A 21,270-nucleotide genomic window follows, 5' to 3' on the forward strand; every position below is an offset into this window, starting at 1 on the left:
CATGGAACACCTGAGCTTTTCCAAGCAGAAACAGGCCAGGACTGTGAGATGTGATGGGGAAGTCTAGAGCAGGTTTATGCTTGTAAAGGTGCAGGCATCAGACCTGAATGAATGCTGGGATGACCACGAGGTTGGTGTGAGAGTCCCCAGGGCTGTAACATGTGGATCACAGAGACACCTCACCAGCTTGGGTGAGAACTCAGGCCTGCAGCAACCTTCTCCAGGTGTCCCCCTGATGTGGTGGTGCTTGCTTCACATCACTCAGAGCATGCTGTGTCCCAAGGAGCCTTACCAGGACCTTGGTCTCAGCTTGTGAGTGGGGAGTAGTGGGTTGGTAGGAGCAGTGCACCCTCAAATGTGCAGTGGTAGGTGAGTGGTGTGTAAGAAAGAAGGCAACTTCTTACCCTGAACTTTGAGAAGCTGCTGGATGACTCTTATTATCCCAGCTTCCTAGCTGCAGCACACCACCCAAACTCTTCAGTTGAGCTAGGATGGGTCTCTAAAGTATGTATGCAGCCAGGTGAACTAACTCAGGTCTATGGTTCCTCTGGTTCAGGGAAAGTAACTCAGGGAGATAGTGTTCTAACCAAAATTCAGACTCAAGTAAGAGGTAAATGTGGTTAAGTGTGATGTGAAGATACACACATGACACACAGATAAATTAAATCTCCTTTTTTTCACAGCACAGTTACTTCTCATGTCCATACCCCACTCTTGTAGTTTGGTCACCTTCCAGCCTGCACTTCATTAAATACAGCTAATTTTTTTTCCCCCTATTCTTCTAGCTTTGCTTTTTGCTTCATTTCCTTGCTCTTGTAATTTTATCCATTGTGCTCCTATTTTAGCTGCAGCATTTGTACTAACCATGGTTGTTTAAAGCTCTGTTTCAGACCTGCTGTATCTTCCCCCTTTTACCCCATAGCAGATGTGTTTATTTGTAAGATTTTACTGGGGACATTGCTAACCAAAGGGCACACAAGTCTAGCACTAGCAGGCTATGTGGTTTGCATAAAATGCATTCTCTAATGGTTAATGTATTTGACGGGCTTTTGGATATTCTATTAGCTAGAGCAGTAAAATGCCTAAATACCTTTAACAACCTGGCCCTTAAACTTTACCCTTGGTATCCCTTACTCAAGGTGAGGTTTTCTAAACTAAGACAAGCTCCCAAGGCATCATTTCCTCATAGGCTTCATCCAGTCCCAGCACCCAGGTGCGATAAACCAGTACTCCTTGCTTAGCAGGAGTGGGCACAGAACTGAACCCATGTCCAGCCTTTGTACCCATATCCACTTTGCATTTGCCACAGCATGGCCAAGGGTAACATGACGTTCACAGTGCCGTGTAGACTAACTACACTCAGATCCAAGTCATGGTGCATGAAAGGAAAATCTGTCTCAAAACCTCAGTGTGGAAACAGTCCCTCTATCCTGAAAAGCATAACATGCTTCTGTCTCAGCTTGCTCCTTGTGCCAATTCACTCCAGTTGCTGCCAGGCCGTGATGCAGCCCGGGTAAGTGAAATGCTGCTGCTTTTGACTGCCACTGCACATGCCCTTTATAAAGTTGCTGAGGGCACAGGGCTTGTTCAGCCTGGAGAAGAGACCCTGTTTGGAGCAGGACGACAGGCTAGAGACTTCCTGAGTTCCCTTCTTACCTGAATTATCCAATGACCTTGTTCAGTCTTTTAAGTTTGCTACAGCCTTCAAACCAAAAGCAATTTCACAAGTCCTACCCAGCCAGATCAGATTGGTACCATCCCCTTAAAGAGGCCCATGGGATGCTACTGACCCCTGACCAAACAACTCAGTGCTGAGAAATCCATTAGCAGTGCTCTGGGAGTATGGTCTGTACACACAATGAACATGGCTCATGCACCTGGAGCAATAGCTGCCATGAAGGAAACAGGGTTCCCAGGCAGTCCTGTGTCCCTTACTGGCACCTACAAGGCCACCCTCATGTGGAATAAGAGCTGCCAGATGTGTCTTCACCACTGTGTAGATGCTGGTTAGTCAGAAATTAGCTCATAAAGACTGCCCAGCACATCTACCCTGGTGCAGAGGAGAGGTGGCTTTTCTGCTTGGACAAGTTAGCAACTTACTCCATCCAGATGAGGCAGTCACTAGCAAGACATCTGTACGCACAGTGATTTTGTGGGGTTCTAGCCTATGTGCTACTGCCACAACCTGATGGATTTGAGTCTGGCCCCAGAAAGCCCCTCAGAGTTCTGATAATGCAATGAATGGGCAATTGCAGGAGTCTGGAAAATAAGCCTTGGGACAGGCATCAAGATAAGGTGAGTTGCCCATCGTACAGGCAGATGAATAGGCCTGTATGATTTGTAAAGAATAAGATGTGTTTCCCAGTGTGTAATGCTATGTTGCAAACCAGCACAGATGTACATACTGCCATGGAGATACACTTCAAGGCAGAGTCCTAATTTGTCTCCACATCTGCTAATGCCACATGCACTTCACAACCTAGACTGTGAAATATGGCGTTATTCTCCAGAAGTGAGGAAACAAACATCACTGCTTTCCTCTCCCTTCCCCATTATCCCCCTCATTTTGCAGACACATGCACTGAGAAGTTGTTCAGGTCGCCTCTGGCAGAGCATAGGGTCAAACCCAGAAATGTTCTGTGGCAGGATGAAATTTCAGCTACTTTGTCTTTCTGCATCATTGAGCTACAAAGATGTACTTGTCTCTGCCACGTTCCATGCGATGAACCCAGGCACCACATCCCCAACACGCTATTGCTGCGGAGCGAGCGGTTACCCGCCACGGGCAAATCCCGATTCACACAATTAGGAGCACTTTCTCCATTAGCTGAAACAGTAGGGGGTTTGTGCTCATGAATGTAGCAGGAAATCAACCCAGGATGTCTTGAGCTCAGGCACAGGCCATTATAATCTATCAATTATATCTCAACAAAACACAAGTGTTCCACATGCCACTCACTTGTCTCACCTCTCAATTGCTGCTGTCACGCAGGGGCAAGCTTAGTGTTTGTACAAAATATCCAGCAACATTTCCCAGAGGGTTTCTAACACCTGCCATCCTGCTGTAAACCAGCAGCCACTCTCTTCTTCACCAACCGAAGGTCATCACTTGTGGCTTGTCTTCGGGACCCAGAGCTCTTGACTACCAAGTCAGAGAGCCAAGCGCCAGAAGAGGCAGAGGGCGTTTCGAGGGGATATGTTGATTAGCCCCCTTCTCAGGCTCTCTTAGATGTGCTCTTCTCTCCTCCCTGCAGCATTTGAACCCGCTGCCAAACACTGCTTGCAGCCAAAGCTGAAGAGTTGTTCCACCACTGGGCAGAAGAGGTGCTGTGGAGGAGCCCCTGGAGGAGGATGCTTCGAGACATGTTGAAAAAGTGCCAGCTGGTGGGTGCAGATTGGTCAGGGAAATCAGCTTCTTCAAACGAAGAAAGCTGGTGAGAAAAGTCTATCAGACCTTCCACAGCTGAGGCAAAAGGGCTGGGTTGCACGTGTATTAATATGAGTATTACGGGAGATGCTGGGGTATGTGGAGCCAGACCCTTTTTTTGGGAAGGGAAGGCATGGACACAGAACTAATGAGTCTGATGAGATGTGGGAGAATTTCATGTTGAGGCTTCTGTGCGCCTCTGCACCATGCAGTCCATCTGTGACAGATGGGACCTAGGAGACCTCTGAGGTGACCCTCTGCAGAACAGCTCTGCCTGGGGATGTCTCCTAACCTGCATAATCTGTCCACAGCTGTGTGATAATGGAAGCTGAGTGCCCCTCAAGATGCAACCGATCCATTCAAACAATTGCCACAGCAGATCCTGGCTCTCAACACTGTTACAGGACGGTTGGAGTGCATCTCAAACTCATGTCCCATAGCTACCTACTCCTATATATATATATACACAAAAACCTCTTATGGACTGTGCAGGTCAGGCATGTGGTTCAGAGGACAGAAGCTCCTGAGTTGTTCTACCCACATTCTGAATAATTTTGCTAGCTATTTCTCATCCTCCAAAGATGGGCAACCCACTAGCATAGAACATGCCCAAAACACACTTAGCTATTTGTCCCAGCCCTCGGCAGAGCGCAGGATGCATCCTAGAAGGCATTCAGGAATTTTGCTGCTCAAAAATGTGCTTGAGTTGTGTGAGTTGTGCCTGGGTCAGTGGGGGCTGGGTGTGGAACAGCAGCTCTGTGAGTCACTAGGGGTCTGTGAGACCAGAAGGAGAGGTTCACACAGCCTTACTTAACTACAGACTCTTGCGATGGTTCTGTACACAAATTTGGGATGATTAGAAGGTGGTCTATATGAGAAACTTTGGGAGATGGCAATGTAAGTTAGGACAGCTGATCTAGGACACAAACATTAGCTCATGGACTCATAAAAAGAGAAATGTTGCTGTCAAGCTAGCAAATGTGCAATGTGTTAGTAAATACTGCTCACTCTAGAGACTAGCTCTTGTCATTCTTTAGCAATGCTATGAAATCATATATTCCCCTCCCAGCCCTGGGCTAGGCAGTGGAAACCCAGGGATTTCAGTTTTCCTCCCTACAGAGGTGCAATGCCTGTCTTAAACCAGAGCTATCATTCCCTAGGAGATGCTAAGCACCACAGAGGCTGGCAAGTGCAGTTGCTGAGCACCTGCAAATCAGGCTGTTGCATTAAGTTCTAAGTATGGAGAAAGTGTCTGACCTTAGATACCCATATTTGAACAGGCTGGCCTTTAATTGCTGCAGCCAATCTGCTCCAGTGGGTCAGGATTTATGCCAGACCTTTTCCATGTGAGAATAAATAGCGGTAAACAAAGCCAATCCAAGGGAAAAGGTCACTATTTTCAACCTGTGTGAGAGAAAGCTTGTGGACTGGAAATGTTAGTGACAGGAGGCAAAGTGGATAAGAAGCTGTGATTGCAGACTGAATGAATTGTCCCAGGAGAATGGAATCAGGAAGAGCGGGGCTGGTGAGCTCAGATACTGTACTCACTACTCTGGGCCAGTACAGTGCTGCAGAGATCACTGAACTATGTCAGATGGCAAGGTGAATGAGCTGAGAGACACCTTTCTGGCAGAACTACAGGCTGGAAGAGATTAGCAAGGCAAGCCATGAGCAAAGGGAAGGGATGAAAGCACAATCAGAGGGCTTGGAAAGGGAGACAGGCAGGTTACATCTGAACAGCACAGATTCAGAGGGGCCTGCCCAGCACTGGAGTCTGAGGGAGGGGACAGATTGGTGGTGGAAGTGTGGCATCTCCTTCTCAAATCCCAGCTGGACAACCGACACTCACAAGATCATTGATTTTAACACTAGAGCACTCCCACTTTTAGAAACTGCATCTGTTCACTGGATCTGAACCTTTGACTCCATTTAAATGTCTATGTCCATGAGTTCCCACAGCAAGAGGTGCAGTCATTTAGCAATAGCTCTCGTAGAGCCCAAAATGCTGTATAAAATCTCCCCACTGAACCCAGACCTCCAGTATCTTTCACAAGCTTGCATTTATCTCCCTTTAGCAAGGTAAAAGGTTATCTGCTCCAGACAAACTCTGTTCTGGCTGTTCTGGCTTCTGTGGGTACCTATCCCAATTTGGTGGAAGAAGCTTGACAGACAGATGATGCAGGCAGGTCTGGATGGAGCCACACTTTGTAACTCCGTCCCCAGGCAAAGCTGTACATGGTGTACACAAGATGTGGCCAGAAACTCTGGGGTGGGGGTGTTAGAGGCCTCTCCCACCATTCCATTCCCTAGGAAATGCAAACCTGGCAATGGCCTGGCTCTGAGTTAGTGTTGAGCTTGGAAATGACAAATTAACATAAGCTGTGAATTTACATACTTTTCAGCCGTTTATGGCCTTGTCTGAGCCTAAATAAAAGCCATGGTCCCTGGAAAATTTGGGCCTGTTTGTCAGTGAGGCATTCCAGAGAAAACATCACGTGTTTGCTTCATGAAGTGAAATAAGATCTTTGTTCTGCATGCTTTTTCCCCCCCTTTTTCTGAATGAGGCAGTTTTGTCCAGGGATTACAAGCCAATGTTCCAATCCCTCGCAGACGTTTCCCATTATCAGAGCTGCCTCTTGTCCTCCAAATCATTTTCCACAGGACTCCTGTAACTTAGGCTGGGAAACAAAGCCAAGAGCTCAGAAGAAAAGACCCTATTCCAGGCTGCTGACAAGACTGAAAAATGCTGCAGGGTGTTGCTGGGACCACCCAGCCTGAAGCATCCTCAGCACGGGAGCAGCTGAAAAAGATGCTAGCAGTGGGAGGAGGGTCACTGTACTGTGCAGCCTTTTAAACAGCTTAGTAAATTAACTGTGATGAGGTGTGATCACACTGTGTGGAATTGGCTATAGAGACCAGTGGTAGACAACTGTGACTGATTATTAACTCTGCAGTGTACAGCAGAGGGCCTTTGTGTTGCATCCTTGAGACCTTCTCATATTTTGGGAGACCCCCGTCTGAGGGTCAAATTGCCCCTGCGTTAGAAAACTACCAAAGTGGGTTGCTGGAAAGGAAGGAAAACCCAAGGGAGGCTTTCTTTTTTGGATGCTTCTTTCCTCTTCTCAAAGGATCATCCTCTGCTAGGGAAAACCACACGCATGGAGCCGGACCACCTACTTACAGCACAGACCCAAGCAGCAGCTCCCTTCCTGCAAACAGAAACCAGCTACTGGAATGGCATCAGGCTTTGTTTTGTAGACTCCACATCCTGTCAAGCTTAGCTGTAGAGGAGGTCACCGAGCTGGGAGACCCCACCTGAAGAACCCACAAAGCCCCTTTCCACATCCTGACAGAACTGCCATTCTGGCCCTTGGAGTGTTCTGCTGAAGTTTCTCCCATCATGATCTCATCTGCCTTGAGAAGGAAAGTCTGCAATGCCTTATTTCATGTTCGCAAGAAAATTAAGGAGCCACTAGAGGAGAACCATCCAGAAATAAAATTAGGTTCCCTACAGCATATTTTTAGGGCCTCTTCCAGCCAACTCAGCTCTAGGAACTGAAATAAAGCTACAGTAGAGATGTAAAACAGATACTTACAACCACATCTTATATTGCTACTGGAAGATTTGGCAGGACTCCTCTGTCAGCACCCTAGCGAGGAAGGAGTGGTAATCTGTTGCTCCATGAGCAAGGGCTGCCCTGGGACAAGGAAGGTCTGGGCAGAGGTATGCTGTTCCTAATGCTATATTTTGCATTTTGTCAGGCTGCTCAGGGAAGCAAAAGGCATAGGGAGGCTTGTTTTCCAGGATCAGAGCTCATGACCCCTACCTTCTGGACCACAACTCATTTCAACTGGCTTGATGAGTCTGACTTATTCTCACTTGCAAGCCCCATGATTTCAGCAGAAGTTTTGGAAAATCCCTGGTGTCTCCCTTTTCACTGCTCTAAGCTTAGCAGCTCATTTCACCAACTCCAGATAAATGCTCCAAGCACCTGGTTAGATGGCAAAAAATGGGCAGCAACTGCTTCTTTGGCAGTTGTTTGCAGGGCTGAATGGACCATCTAAGTGAAGGAGATGTGATCTCTGCCAGACTGGGACTCTCTGGGAATTTGGGCAGTGCTTCAGAATCACAGAAATGGCTGTGTAGTTCAGCCTCCTCCCTGAAGCAGGACTGTTGCCAGCACACATGCCATCCAGAGGCACTTTGACAGGCTTGAGAGGTGGGCCCATGCCAACCTCATGGAGTTCAACAAGGCCAAGTGCAAGGTCCTGCACCTGGATTGGAGCAACCCCAAGCACAAATACAGATTGGGCAGAGAATGGACTGAGAACAGCCTTGAGGAGAAGAACCTGGAGGTGTTGGTTGATGAAAAGCTCAACATGAGCTGGCAGTGTGTGCTTGCAGCCCGGAAAGCCAATAGTGTCCTGGGCTGCATCAAAAGCAGAATGGCCAGCAGGTCAAGGGAGGTGATTCTCCCCTCTACCCCACCCTTAAGAGACCCTACCTGGAGTGCTATGTCCAGTTCTGGAGCCCTCAACACAGGAAGGACTTGGAGCTATTGGAGCAAGTCCAGAGGAGGGCCATGATGATCAGAGGGCTGGAGCACCTCTCCTACGAATAAAGGCTGAGAGAGCTGGGGCCGTTCAGCCTGGAGCAGAGAAGGCTCCGAGGAGACCTAATAGCAGCCTTGTAGCACCTGAAGGGGGCCTGCAGGAAAGCTGGGGAGAGACTTTTTACCAGGGTGTGTAGTGATAGGATGAGAGGTAATGGTTTTAAGCGCAAAGAGAGGAGATTTAGATTAGATATTAGGAAGAAATTATTAAGTGTGAGAGTGGTGAGACACCGGCACAGGTTGCCCAGGGAAGTTGTGGCTGCCCCATCCCTGGAAGTGTTCAAGGCCAGGTTGGATGGAGCTTTGAGAAACCTGGTCTAGTGAAAGGTGTCCCTGCCCATGCAGGGGGGTTGGAACTAGATGATCTTTAAGGTCCCTCCCAACCCTAGCCAATCTATGATTCTATGTTTCTATGATTTGGTTGACCACGCCTCTGTCTAGCCATGTCTTGAAAATCTCTGCAGATGGGGACTCCATCCCCTCCCTGGGCACCTGTTCCAGTGCCACATCAGTGTTCCAGTGAAGCCTTCACTGCTTACCTGGTGTGCCTTTCTTATGACCCCAGGCATGGGCTCCCTCAACATCTCATAGAATCAGAGTATCTTGAGTTGGAAGGGACTCATAAGTATTAACGAGTCAAACACCCTGCTACTCACAGGAACATAAGTGCACACAACTTTACACAACTTAAAAAGATTTCAGTTTGCTTTTAAATAATCTTAAAATTTTAATTATGACAATAAATAGGAACAGTCAATGCAGGGTTAAGAAACTGTACAGAGCAAGTACATATATGAAAGCTTTTGCACACTGTATCTGCTCAATCTCCTATGACCCAAGGCTTCAGACTTCAGCTTTTGGCACTAGGTTCCAACAAGTCTTTTGCTTCAATTATTTTTGTTGCTAAAGAAGGTGATCCACCTTTATTTGGGTGATTCAAAATCATGATTCTTCTATGGGCCATTCTGATTTTGGCCTTGCCAGCAGATGGACTTACACCTAATATAAGACTAGCTTCTCACCTGCTCATTTTCATACAAATCCTCCTTTATAGTATGATGAAAGACTCCAAGTTGAAATCCTCTTTGCTGTCTCTGTAATTGCCTACTCCAGTGGTTTCCAAGGGTGGAAAGCATAATGACCTGCAAATGCAACAGCTGCAACACCAAGTCCAACTCATGTCATAGTTCTGGCCCTCAGTTCAGCTTGACTTGGCCCTTGCTGGTGCCTGTAGGGACCCCAGCATACTCGGCACAGCACAGGACCTTGGAGGATGCTGCAGCTCCCGCCATGCTGGAGGGGAGGAGGGGTCTGCACTTGTAGGAGAACAGTGAAATTAAATGGGGCTGTCAATGATCTGAGAAACCTCCTGGACCTGGATGGATCTTGGCTGCAGACAACCCAAGTCACTGCCAGAGACTGACATGTCAGTATACCCAAGAGCAGGAATTACCTTGAATTTAGGTTATAGCTCCAAATTAGGAGTTACGATCATTATATAGTTTTGTATTCAGACATGAGTAGGGGCAACTCGCTACAAACCTACAAATAACCACAAATGCTGACTGGAAATACATAACTAACTACATGAACTCTTTTCTACAAATGTCTCCACTTGAATTTCTTTTATTAATTGTGGGTAAATAGGCATTTGACTGCACAGAGCCACCTCCTGCTCCTGTTTATCTGGTCTGATCAGGCATAAGGTTGGTTAAAGACTTTTTTGTTTGGTTGGTTGGTTTTGTTGTTTCTCTGGGTTTTTTTTAGCACAGGTACAGCAACAGTAGGAAAACCTGGCAAATTTAGGTAAGACTAATGGTGTACTGCTTCACCTAGCTGATTCACTCTCCCCTGCGGGGGTTGTATCTTGGTTCTTCCTTTCTTGCAAACATAATAGTGCAATGGTAAGGCAAACAAAATTAAGAACAACTTTCTTCTATTGTCCAGTCAGAGCAAAGATCAGACATTTTCCCCAAAGCAATGGCAATTTTTCCTTGGCTGCCAGGAAACGCTGCCCAAGTGAGATCTGTTTCAAACAGATGAGAGAGTCTGGTAAGGAGGCAATAGATCATTTGTCAGTTCATACGTGTTTAAGGAGAGATACCAGCTTTTGCAACCAAGAAGAAAGAACAGAGAATAGGGAAAAAAGAGAAAAAAACAAAAGAATGATGTGTGAAAAAATGCAACATGACAGAACTGAGGCAGATAAACTGGGAGAATTCAGATCTGGAGGGAAGCATCAGAGACTGCGAAGACAGGACAGATGGTAAAAGCCATGGAAAGGAAAGAAAAAAATAATTATCTGTGCTTCAGTTACAGGGTGATATCTAGTGAAGGCAGAGGGTAGTTAACAGCACTAGATCACACTTGACCCACCTGCATGGGATCCATTTATTTTTTAAAAAAATGTATTTGTTTACATTTTTACGTCTTTCTGTCTACAAAATTTCAGGGCTGGAGTCTTGCTGTCTTTTGAGGTTGCACAGTGCACATGCAGAGGAGCAACACTGAGACCCCCTGAGCTCTGTAAGGCATAGCCTGGAGGTACAGCCCTTGTAAAGCTGTTTGCAGAGCACCTTCCGTGGCAGCTCCAAGCTAGAAACAGCCTCCCTCATTTTGGAAGGACACCTCTGACAGCACATTGCTAAGGTGATACCAGGGCAGGGGAGGTCAAAGATTTGCTTCTGGGCAGAGGCTCAGCTTCTGTAAACCTGAGGAACATTGGACTACGTGGCTAGCAAGACAGCAGAGGGCACACTGCAATCACTGCAGGTATGTGTTGGCCGGGGAGCAGCCTGTGGTTAGACCCCACAGTAAGTATGCACAGATGTTTCCTCATGTACCTACTGTTCAGGGAAGAAGATGACTCTGTCGTCTTCCCACATATCAACCCACAAAAAAGGGGAGGGAAGAGAAAGGGAAATGGGGAGTGGGCATGTCCTAGCTGAGGTGACAGCATATGGAAGGGCAGAGACCAGGTATGGAACTCCTGAAGAGCAACTGATGTGAAGGGGTCACTTGGAGTTTCACTGCAATGCAAGGGGACAATCTGAAATAACCTTCCATGTCCTGACAGTTAAAAGCATTTCAACTTGGCAAGACTCTCATCTGTCCCATCTTCCAAAACAATACAACCCCCCTCAAAACTAACAGCAACAACAAACACCCATGCCATGGTATCAGATGGATACTCACCAAAAACAACAGTGGCGCTGGAGCCTTTACCAACAGGGAGTGATGGCCTCTGCAAACAGACCAGCAGGAGGAGAGGACGCTGCCTGTGTGCTGGCAGCACATTGCACCTGGCACATGGGCAGCAGATGAGTGGTTGCTGCTCAGCCATTCATGGTGCCAGAGTGATCCAGGCTTGTCTTCTCAGATCTGATTCCTTCATTCCTACCTTGCTCAAGTCCTTCATGTATCCAGGAATGGTTTCTCATCCCTGTCCTGGTTTCTCTCCAGCCACTGCCTCCACTCCTCAGAATCTGCTCACTTTCTCCACTCAGCCCACAAAGCACCAGCCTACCTCCAGCTTTGAGGCTCAGTCTCCCTCCTCTTCTCCCCAGCATTCTCCCAAACATCCATCTCCCACTTCCAGTCTCCCTCCTCTGGCTTCTTATCCAGTCGCCCTCCCTTGCTAGTCTCTTTCCTCAGGCTCTCCAGAGTCTCTTCACCTCAGCTGCTTCTGTTATCTCGCCTCTCCCAGTCTGATTTCCTCCAGTCATCCAGATCCTACTATTTCTGTCAACATACCCCTGGCCACCATTTCCCACCCACTGTCACTGCCTTCTCCCTATTTCAGCCCCAGTGGGCTTGTCCCAGTACAACTCTTTTTTTCCCATCTCATCCTCACCACTCAATTCTGCATTGCAGGTAAATGCCCTTCCTTCTCCAAGCTGCTTGACCAACTGGCAAAAGCATCATCAGGGCACAGGAATAGCAGGCTCTTTGCCTTCAGCTCTGAGTCCAACAGGTAAACTTGTCTACCCTATGAAGAGGCTCTTGCTGCTACCTTCACCCAACCTATGAAGAACAGAACTGGTAACCATACAACCACCCACGGTGCAGAAGTGTGCAGCTCATCTCAATGGACTTCAATCAATGTGATGACATGGAGATATGGACATTCCCTTTCTCTTCAGACACAGCTCCATTTTACTTTCTCATGGCTGATGACCTCATTTATGTGTGGAAACGTAACAAAACAATGCCCTCTCAAGACAGCCAGCATTGTATCCTTGGGAAAAGCAATAGATTATCTGTGAAGAAATGTACATTCTTGAGTCATTTCCTGATGGGAAATGAGAAAGGCTGTGAAACCTGGTGGCTGCAGTCTTGTGTTCCTAATGACAGTACTTAACATCAAATGACCTTCCTGATGGACAGATGAGTTTGCACCAAAGCTTCTCATCATTTCACATCCCTGTAGAGTGCATAAAACACAAACTAAAGCCATTTGTTTCCCATCCCATACTGCTGGCAAGGCTGATCACAGTAAAATAAAGGCAGAAAGAAGTAGACTAGAAGGGGAAGGAGGAGTACAGCAGGCGGAAGAAAAAAAGTTGTGGCTAAAATTTTTGGCCCAGACTGGAACAAAGGAAAAGAAGAGAAGGAGGGGACAGGTACTTTGGGGGAACATACTGGACTCCATCTGAGAAATAACTGCTAGTTCTCCACCATAACAGCCTTTTGGAGCATATTCCGTAAAAGAAAAAAACATTCCAACAGGCACATTTTTTTCTTTCCTTAGAAATCTGACTGTTGGTAGAGCCAACAAGACAACCCCTCTTTTACAGCAGCTTCCAGCTGCCAAACATCACCGTTTGTTTGCACTGAGATTTTCCATTCTTGCTCTCTGTCTCAGACATATATTTCCTTTTAAGTTCTTACAGAAATAGCATCCTTACTTTCTGAAAAGGGGCTTGGGAAAAGAATAGTTTTAACAGTGCAGACTTGTTTTTCCAACCATTCCACAAAGGAATAGAAATCCAGGCAGCTGAAGGAAGGACTTTAGATTAGAGAGAGGAGACTTCTGCTTAATTTTTTTCCTTTCACATTCTCAGCTGACCATGCCAGACCCCTCAGGAAACCGTTTGGATTTATCAGCACAAATACCAGTCTTCTGGTGCGACAGCTAACTAGTTGCTGTGGCTAACTGGTAGAAATAACTAGTGGACCTTGGCTGAAAACTGTGGATCTTGATTGCCTTGATTTTACAGAAGAGTTCACACTCCTAAATCTTGGCAGTCTGGTACATTCTTTAAGATAAAAGAAAGAAGCTCCTCCCCCATCCTTTTCTGACTTTCTCTTTTTCTTTCCAGACTTGTAGTGTTGCAGCAAGACTATGACATTTGGCAGGGTACATAAGACAGAGAAAGACAACCTTTTTTTTTAAATGTGGTCTCATGAAAATCTGTTCAGATTTGGGTTGGAGTACAAAATGTCACAAATTTCCATTTCCCATCTGTGACTGGCATAACACAGCTTGTGGTTCTGGCCGCTTGCCACAGCTCCCTGACAGTTTTACTGCCATGTGCAAGTACGGGCCCCGTGTCCCACTCTACCACTTTCCAGAGAGCTTTGGTCCAGCTGATCTATTGCCAGCAGAGAAGATGTGGCCAAATGTGATACAGGAAATCTCTTGGACGGCTGCTGTCCAGGTGCATGTGTGTTTCTCCCCTACTTAAAGGAAGTGTTAGGTTACTAGAACATTGGTCCATAGTATCCTTGCAGCCAGCACAGGGAGGTGGGGACTGGATGGGTGGACTACAAAAGAGGTGAAAAACAGGCTGGACAGGTGAGATCCAAGTGTAGAGGTCAGCATTTCAAAGTCTTATAGGAAGCCAGTTACAATTAACATTCCTCAAGGGATGAATTCTGGGACTTATACCATTTAACATCCTCATCTAGAGGAGGAAAAGGAGGCAGAGAACACCTTAGGGAGTTCACAGATGATAGCAAACTCTGAGAAGCAGAGGGCAGAGCTGGAGGGCAGCGCTGACATTCAGAAGGACCTAAATAAGCTGCAGACCTGGGCTGGCAGAAACCTTGTGAAGTTCAGCAAAGACAAATGTACAGTTTTGCACTACCTGCAAAGCTCCCATTCCCAGTGCAGGCTGGCTGCTGACTGTCTAGAAAACAGCTTTGCAGAATAAGTCCTTAAGCTCCCAGAAGACTACTAGATGAACAAGACTCAGAAGTGCACCTCAGCAGCCATGTAGGCCAAATGCACACTGGACTGCAGAAGCAAAAGAGCAACCTAAAGGAAGGGATTCTTTCCCTTCATTCAACATTAATGAGGCTGCATCTAGGGCACTGTTTCCAGTTTTAGTCTTCCCAGGGCATGACTGATATTGATATACTAAATGGGATCCACCAAGAAGATCAGGGACCTGAAACACAATGTACAGGGAGAAGCTGAGGGGCCTGGGTTTGTTCATTCTGGGTAAGATAAGGTTTGGGGGGAGATAATGAGGCAGAATGGGAGGGTAATGAGGCAGTCAGGGTCTTCATAGAGGTCCAGGCTGAAAGGCTGAGAGGCGATGGGTATGAGTTGCAGCAAAGGAAATTCCAAGTATACCTAACAAAAAAAAATCCCAAGGAAATTTTTTTGGCAGGGCAAGGTGGTTCAACACTGGAGTAGGTTCCTAGAGAGCCCGGAAAATGTCCTCCCTTGGAGATTTTAGGACTCATCTGGACCCAAGCAACCTTATCTATCTTTATAATTAGCCCAGCTGGGAGTGGGGGATTAGATTAGAGACCTTCAGAGGTCTCCTCCCACCCACATTGTTCTCTGACTGAATACATGCAACTGTTGGACCTCTCAAACAACAGAACTGAGATTTGCTTAAACAGCCAGAGTTTCATAGCTGAGGTTTGGCCAGAGTGTGGCACTGGCATATGACTACAGTTGGCTGACCCATAACTCAAAGCCACAAAACTTTACTCAGCTCCCGCTGTCTTCAGCTTTCAGCTTGTACTTGATTAAAGCACCTTGATTTGCAGAAAGTAAATACAGAGCTTTCATTCATTCTGCTTCTACTTCGTGCTGTGTCCTGGGCCAGTGCTGAACTACCCTGCTGTGAGCGAACTTGGTCACTGGGTCTCACAACAAAGCTTGCCTGAAGGGAGACGAACAGAGGCACTTCATGGTGTATAACCTGGGGTGGTAAGTGCATATTCCCAGACTCATTCCCCTTGTGTGACACTGGTCCAGAGGAGGGCCACAAAAACGATCTGAAGGCTGCAGCACCTCTCCTATGAAGACAGGCTGAGGGAGTTGGGGTTGTTCAGCCTGGAGAAGAGAAGGCTCAATTATTGCTGCCTTTCAATACTTAAAGGAGGCTTGTAAGAAAGATGGGAACAGATTTTTTAGTAGAGTCTGTAGCAATATGAAAAGGACTGATGGTTTTAAAGTAAAAGAAGGTAGATTTAGACTAGATGTAAGGAAGACATTTTTTACAAGGGTGATGAAACAGAGAGGTGGTAGAAGCCACATCCCTGGAAACATTCCATGTCAGGTTGGATGGTGCTTTGAGCAACCTGATCTTGTTAAAGATGTCCCTCCTCACAGCAAGTGGGTTGGACTAGATGACCTTTAAAGACCCCTTCAAATCCTAACCATTCTATGATTCTGGGGATGTGGACCACCAATTCAGTCCCCTAGAACTACTATATCTGAGCCTTCCCAGTTAAGTAACCCCACTGTCTGGGAGCTCAGCCGGTAGATATCTGTTGGCTAAACCATTCAAAGACAGTGCAGTGGGACTGAAAGCAACATAAGTTTCACAAAGGTATCCCTTAATCTCTCTAAACAGCTCACATTCCTCAAGGTCCTAAAATACTCAAATTACAGACCTTTGAAATCAACAAAAGCCCCTTGAGACAGTGATGTTTTTGGTGAGCCTGGCACTGCGGGATAGGCCAGAACCCACGTGTCTTTTGCAAATGCTTATTGGATGTGTTGGAGGTTAGCCTGCCTTTAAAATAAGCTCTCTTTTCCCGTATGCTCAGGTTGGAGATCTAGAATCAAACAGTCCTGCTGGCCATCTTCCTCCCTTTGCAAAGTGTTTGCATTTCTCTCAAGAGAGAGAAAGAGCGAGAGAGAGAGAGTGAGAGAGAGATATAGATAGATAGATAGATAGATAGATAGATAGATAGATAGATAGATAGATAGATAGATAGGAAGAGATAGAGAGAGAGGGAGAGAGAGAGATAGGCTGAAAATTAGATCACAGTCAGAATCAATACAAAATACCATTTGGTGTTCAGTGGGAAGAAAAAACTCTTACTTCTGGCTCCTGTTGCAGATGAAGAACTTTTCTCGTTTCAGCACTTGTTTGTCCCTTTGTGGAGGTGTGGGAAATTTGGGAGCTTCATGTTCAGCTTTCAAAGAAACAGAAGAGCTCGTCTCCTAGTCTTTGGTTCTAGCTAGGCCACATTTTCCATTTTTTGGTCTGAAACCACACTTTTGGTATCATATCAAACATGAAAAGACTTGCATTGTCTCAACTGTAATTGACCTTAGTAAACAGTGATCAGCATTGAATTAAGACATTTGCCCAGTGGCTCAGTTCATCTCCACACACAAACATGTGCATGCTCAAGAAGAAACAGGATCCCAGAATAATTTCCTAAGTCTCTCTTAAGAGTTTTAAAACTCACCTCCCCATTCTTACAACCCATCTACAAACAGAAAGAAGCTCAGAACATGACATATGCTGCCATTTGATTCAAATAAGGCACAGCTGGCAGAGGCAGTGGACAGAAGAGCAAGGCCTTGCCATTGCATTTAAAGTCTGCTGTGTCATATAGTGAGCACATCCCTTGTGGTGTAAATGGTCTCTCTGCTGGTGGCAACATTTCTAAGGCCAGCTCAGAAGTTGTAGGTGATAACAAGTATTAATGGTGCAACAACTCTGTGCATGTCTCTGTTGGTAGCTCCATCCCAGCTCTTCATAGCACCCAAACACAATACATTAATCACACAGACAGCACTTGACATCCCAGGGACTTATCTGGAACCATATCACCCCACTGGCCTTGTTTGAAGAACTGGAGGCATCTTTGTACACTGAGTGAACACTGCTTTCATGGGATTTGACACAGTGCTGTAAAATTTGCTAATGGAATAGCTAAACAAAACCTACCTTCTAGCAGTAATTCACAATAAGCAGCCTATGGTATCTCTTCTACTGAGGGCATTAGTTGCCAGTTGCTGCCAAGAACACTAACCATGATTCACCCCTGCAGTACTGTTTCTGTTTGAGCAACAATGTCCTATATTTCCTTCTACCCATGCTTTCACACCATGTCCAAAAATTATGTTTTCTGTTACTTTTTGTCTATAAAGCACTATAGCAAAATGCCTTTTACCCGTCTTTTCTCTGTATCCATTTTGACAGGAATCACTGCTTCTCCTTACCTTTCAGCTTCAGTCTTTTCCCTGCAGATGAATGTTTTTCTCATTACAAAAGTGTCTGGTAGCTAAGGGAGCTTGTTATTCTTGTGCAGGTCACTCTGCTTTCTTTGCTTCTTTTTAAAACCCAGCACATCCCACACTCTGCTTCTCTTGCTATTTCTGATAACTTATTTGTAGACACTGTTAAGTGTTGGTTTATCACTGTGTAACCCTTCCACAAACTCTTCTTCCCCTTTTTCTCCTATTCTGTAAGAAATTTAAAGACAGAAGGCATTCTAGAATAACTTTTCTTCCCCTGATTATTTTTTCCCTTTCAATTTGAAGCTTTCTAGTTTTAGAATGATGCGCTAATGACTCAGTGGTACAGGAGCATGAGGCTTGTGAAGAACATCTCTTAGGGCACTATGAATAGCTTGCACTGTTAAACTGTGGTCCAGTATGTGCCAGAGAAAACTCTGATATACAAACAATGGCAGCCAACTGCTTTTCTAGGAATTTAGTTTTGCAGCATTGGCTGCATATGCTACCAGAGCTCCTACTTTAACTGCCTGAAGTGATGTTTTCCTTGCTTTTGCTGATTTAGCCTGATTTCAAAGCAACTGCTTTGGAGTCATTATTCAAGGTTTCCTCACCACTACCCTTCTTAGTCTTCCTCATTTATACTCTTCGCATTTGTAAGCTGTGCATTTATGCTGCTAATGGTATAAATCTCGATAGGTACATCAATATTCCTTGTGTGGTTGCTGACTTCTAGAGGGAAGTTGCTGTTCATTAGCTGCTTTCTTTATTTTGAATCAAATCTGTTGCCTCCACTTTCTGCAGCGTGGACAAAATAATTTAGTTCCTCCATGTGGATTTGCATTTTGCTGTGACTCAATTTCAGGCTGCACTCTCAACTGCTTGTAGCTAATGTTATTAGGTTTTTTGGTCATGTTTTCCTCTGGGCCCATCATGCATAAGATTGTCATCAAGAGTAAATCCAGCTCTTCACCGGCTTTGTGCTATTTCATTAATCTTTTGGGGCATATCTCCAGGATAGGCAGTTTTTTAAGAAGCAGCCACTTGAAATTCTGTCTTCTTAAAGTCATTAATATCCTGATTTCTTGGCCCAGCCTGGACTGCTGGAGTCCAGATTAAGCACTTAGTACATGGAGCGTATTTGCTATAGAGAGCAGATAGGTGATCTCATCTTGGGTGTGTAAAAAACAACTTTTTTTCTTCCAGCTTTCTTTGTGTCTCAATAGTCTATGCAGCTACAAATTCTAGTGATGTTTCTCTCTTTCCCTGTGATTATTGTGAAAAATCCTTCCAGTTCTTCCTCCATTCACTCAATTGTCTTTTAGCTGCAGTGCAGCCTCTGCTCCTTGGTCCTTCCCAAGTCTTGCTGGTGGTGGATGCCACCGTGTGTGTGCCACTGGGTTCATAATTTTAGGCACCCACTGCTCTCTTGCAGGGAGGGGTTGTGCTGGTGAGGGAGCCTGGGAGGTCATCCTCAGTTCCTGCCTATTCACTGCTGGACCAGTGGTCCCGCCCCTGCCTGGCAACCGCAATAAAAGAACAGCAGGGAGCAGCAGTGCCCAAACGGGTGAGGCAAGCCTAGGGTTCAGCCAGGGAACCGAAGCACCCAAGGCAGGGCAAAGGGCTCCTACCAGCAGGGTACCAGCCTGGCGTGGACACGGCTGCAGCGCAGCTCAGGCAGGGACCAAGTGTGAGAGAGACATGACTTAAAAGCAGTTCCTGGGCTAAGGAGAGGGAAGTCCCCACAAAAGTGTCTCAGCAGACCTATGCAGGGGATTATCCACAAAGTCTCTTCCAACTCCTTTTTCCTTACCGGCTCTGACCCGCCAGCTGGTCCAGGGCTGCCAGGCAAAATCCTGAAAAGGGGGAGGGTGTGCTCAGGGCCCTGACAAACTCTTCACGAGAAGTGTGTTTGTCACTGCATCCCATGCCTTCAAAAACCAAGAAAGCATTTAATTTTCTCTACTCTGAGGCAGGCTTTAAGATTTTTTTAAATCAGATTTCAGCGACTGAAGGCTTTTGGTCCAAAGACCAGCTTTGCTGACATTTCTCTAGCATAGAACTGGAGACATTTGACACTGATGTAGATCAGTGTGAAACACTGCATTTCTCTGCTGTGCCAAATGCAGGTCTCCGCATCCTGCCACTCTCATGGTGGTGTTCATGGGGTGACTCAGGCTGTGCTTCTCCTTTACACCACCCTAGGGTGATGGGTGGCCTATGAGCAGATCCAGTGTCACCAGCATGTCTCCTAAGCCCCACTTCCAGAGTCAGAGATGCCCCACCACTTTTTCTCCTGCTCTGTGCTGTGTCAGGAAGAGTGCAGTGCCTCTGCTGCTGAATTGCTGTCCTCAGAGGTGCTCTGCAGCTACATGAGTGAGGAGGGACAGGTACTTTTCCATCTGCTCAAATGACAAGCTCTCACCTGGACTCCTGAGAGCCAGGTCTGCTTGTTGCTTTGCACACTGCAATGCATCATGCTGATGTCCTGCTGACGTGCCTCTTTTGCCTGATTTGCTTCAAATGCTGGACATCCCTCATGTGCTCTGCGTCCTCCCTCCTCTCTCAGCAATGCCTATGGCACTCTGCTGTCCTTGGCTCTCTGTTTTAGGAGGCAACACCACTCTTTGTTCTTCTGGATGCCTGTGCTGTCTGAGCCCCCTCTGTTCAAGTGCTAAATGACTCTTAATCACTAATTTTCTTTGTGCCATTTTCTGATTTAACCTGTTAAGATCTCCTTCAGCACACCATTCCTGTCTGTCAAAGCAGAGTTTTCCTTATATAGCAATATATATGTTTCTACATAAGGAAACATCTTCTTCTAGAATGTTTCTCATTTGGAAACATTTTCCGTAAGAGAACTTCCATATGTGCACTGTTCCCCTCCACTGACCCCTGGTCACACTCTGCTCCCCTCAGGACTCTGCTCTCAACCTTGCAGACACTCTCTGTTTGTGCTTTCCCATCTTCAGAAGCATCCAAGCTCTGCTCCGTTCCAGCTTTGTTCACTCCATGCAGGGATAAGCAAGAGCAGCCAGGAAAGGGAGTCAGCAAGTCAGGATGGGGTCTGAGGGCAGTAGCAGACATTCCCCTCTGCATCTCTGTTCCATTCCCCTTGAGTTCCTCACTAGTGCCCACCACCTAACAAAAAGTTCAGCTCCAGCCCATCTCTTTTGCTGTCTTTCCAGAAATTTCCCATGCCCTGCTCTGCTCCCCTCTGATCCTTCCCCTCACCTCCCACTCTCCTGTTAAACGATGCCCACATTTCTGCCCATGTCAAGGAAGCAGTCAACACTTTACCCAATAATACTTTGGGGATGTTTAACTGAGGGTTGCCAGTGACCAGAGCCATCCTGCTCCTGCATCTCTCCCCAGCATTGCACAACTGGGCAGCCACCCACCCTGCAGACATTTTCCTAGGTTTAATAACCAGCTGAATAAGGAAGACTATCCGATTCACCCTGCATTCTCTTGTTGCAGGTCCATGCAGGGGAATAAGGAGTGGCCAGAAGCCCCCAGGGGAGTAGAGGAGGAGCTAAGCAGGACCACACACGGCATTCCTGAGACCAAGCAGGAAAAAGGGAATGCTATTTGGCTCTTTTTAGCAGTCTGATGACTATCACAGATCTTCTGCCTTGCAGAGAGAGGTTCAGACATCCCTCTTTTTGAGTAACGCTATCAGAGGACCAGCAAATGATGTATTTTAGAGGTAATTATGCTCAGAAGCACAATTAGAAGAAAAAATGTGCCCTCTGGCTCTGCAAGCATGAAGTCCAGTGTCAGCAACAGTA

At 46.3% G+C, this 21,270-nt stretch overlaps 1 pseudogene; it reads right to left on the reverse strand.

Annotated features, from left to right (window-relative positions):
* Positions 1–8,890: 8,890 nt before the first annotated feature.
* On the reverse strand, positions 8,891–9,332 carry LOC127381506 (dnaJ homolog subfamily C member 15-like; annotated as a pseudogene).
* Positions 9,333–21,270: the final 11,938 nt, after the last annotated feature.

Source organism: Apus apus, chromosome 1 (genome assembly GCF_020740795.1).
Source record: "Apus apus isolate bApuApu2 chromosome 1, bApuApu2.pri.cur, whole genome shotgun sequence".
NCBI lineage: Eukaryota > Metazoa > Chordata > Aves > Apodiformes > Apodidae > Apus > Apus apus.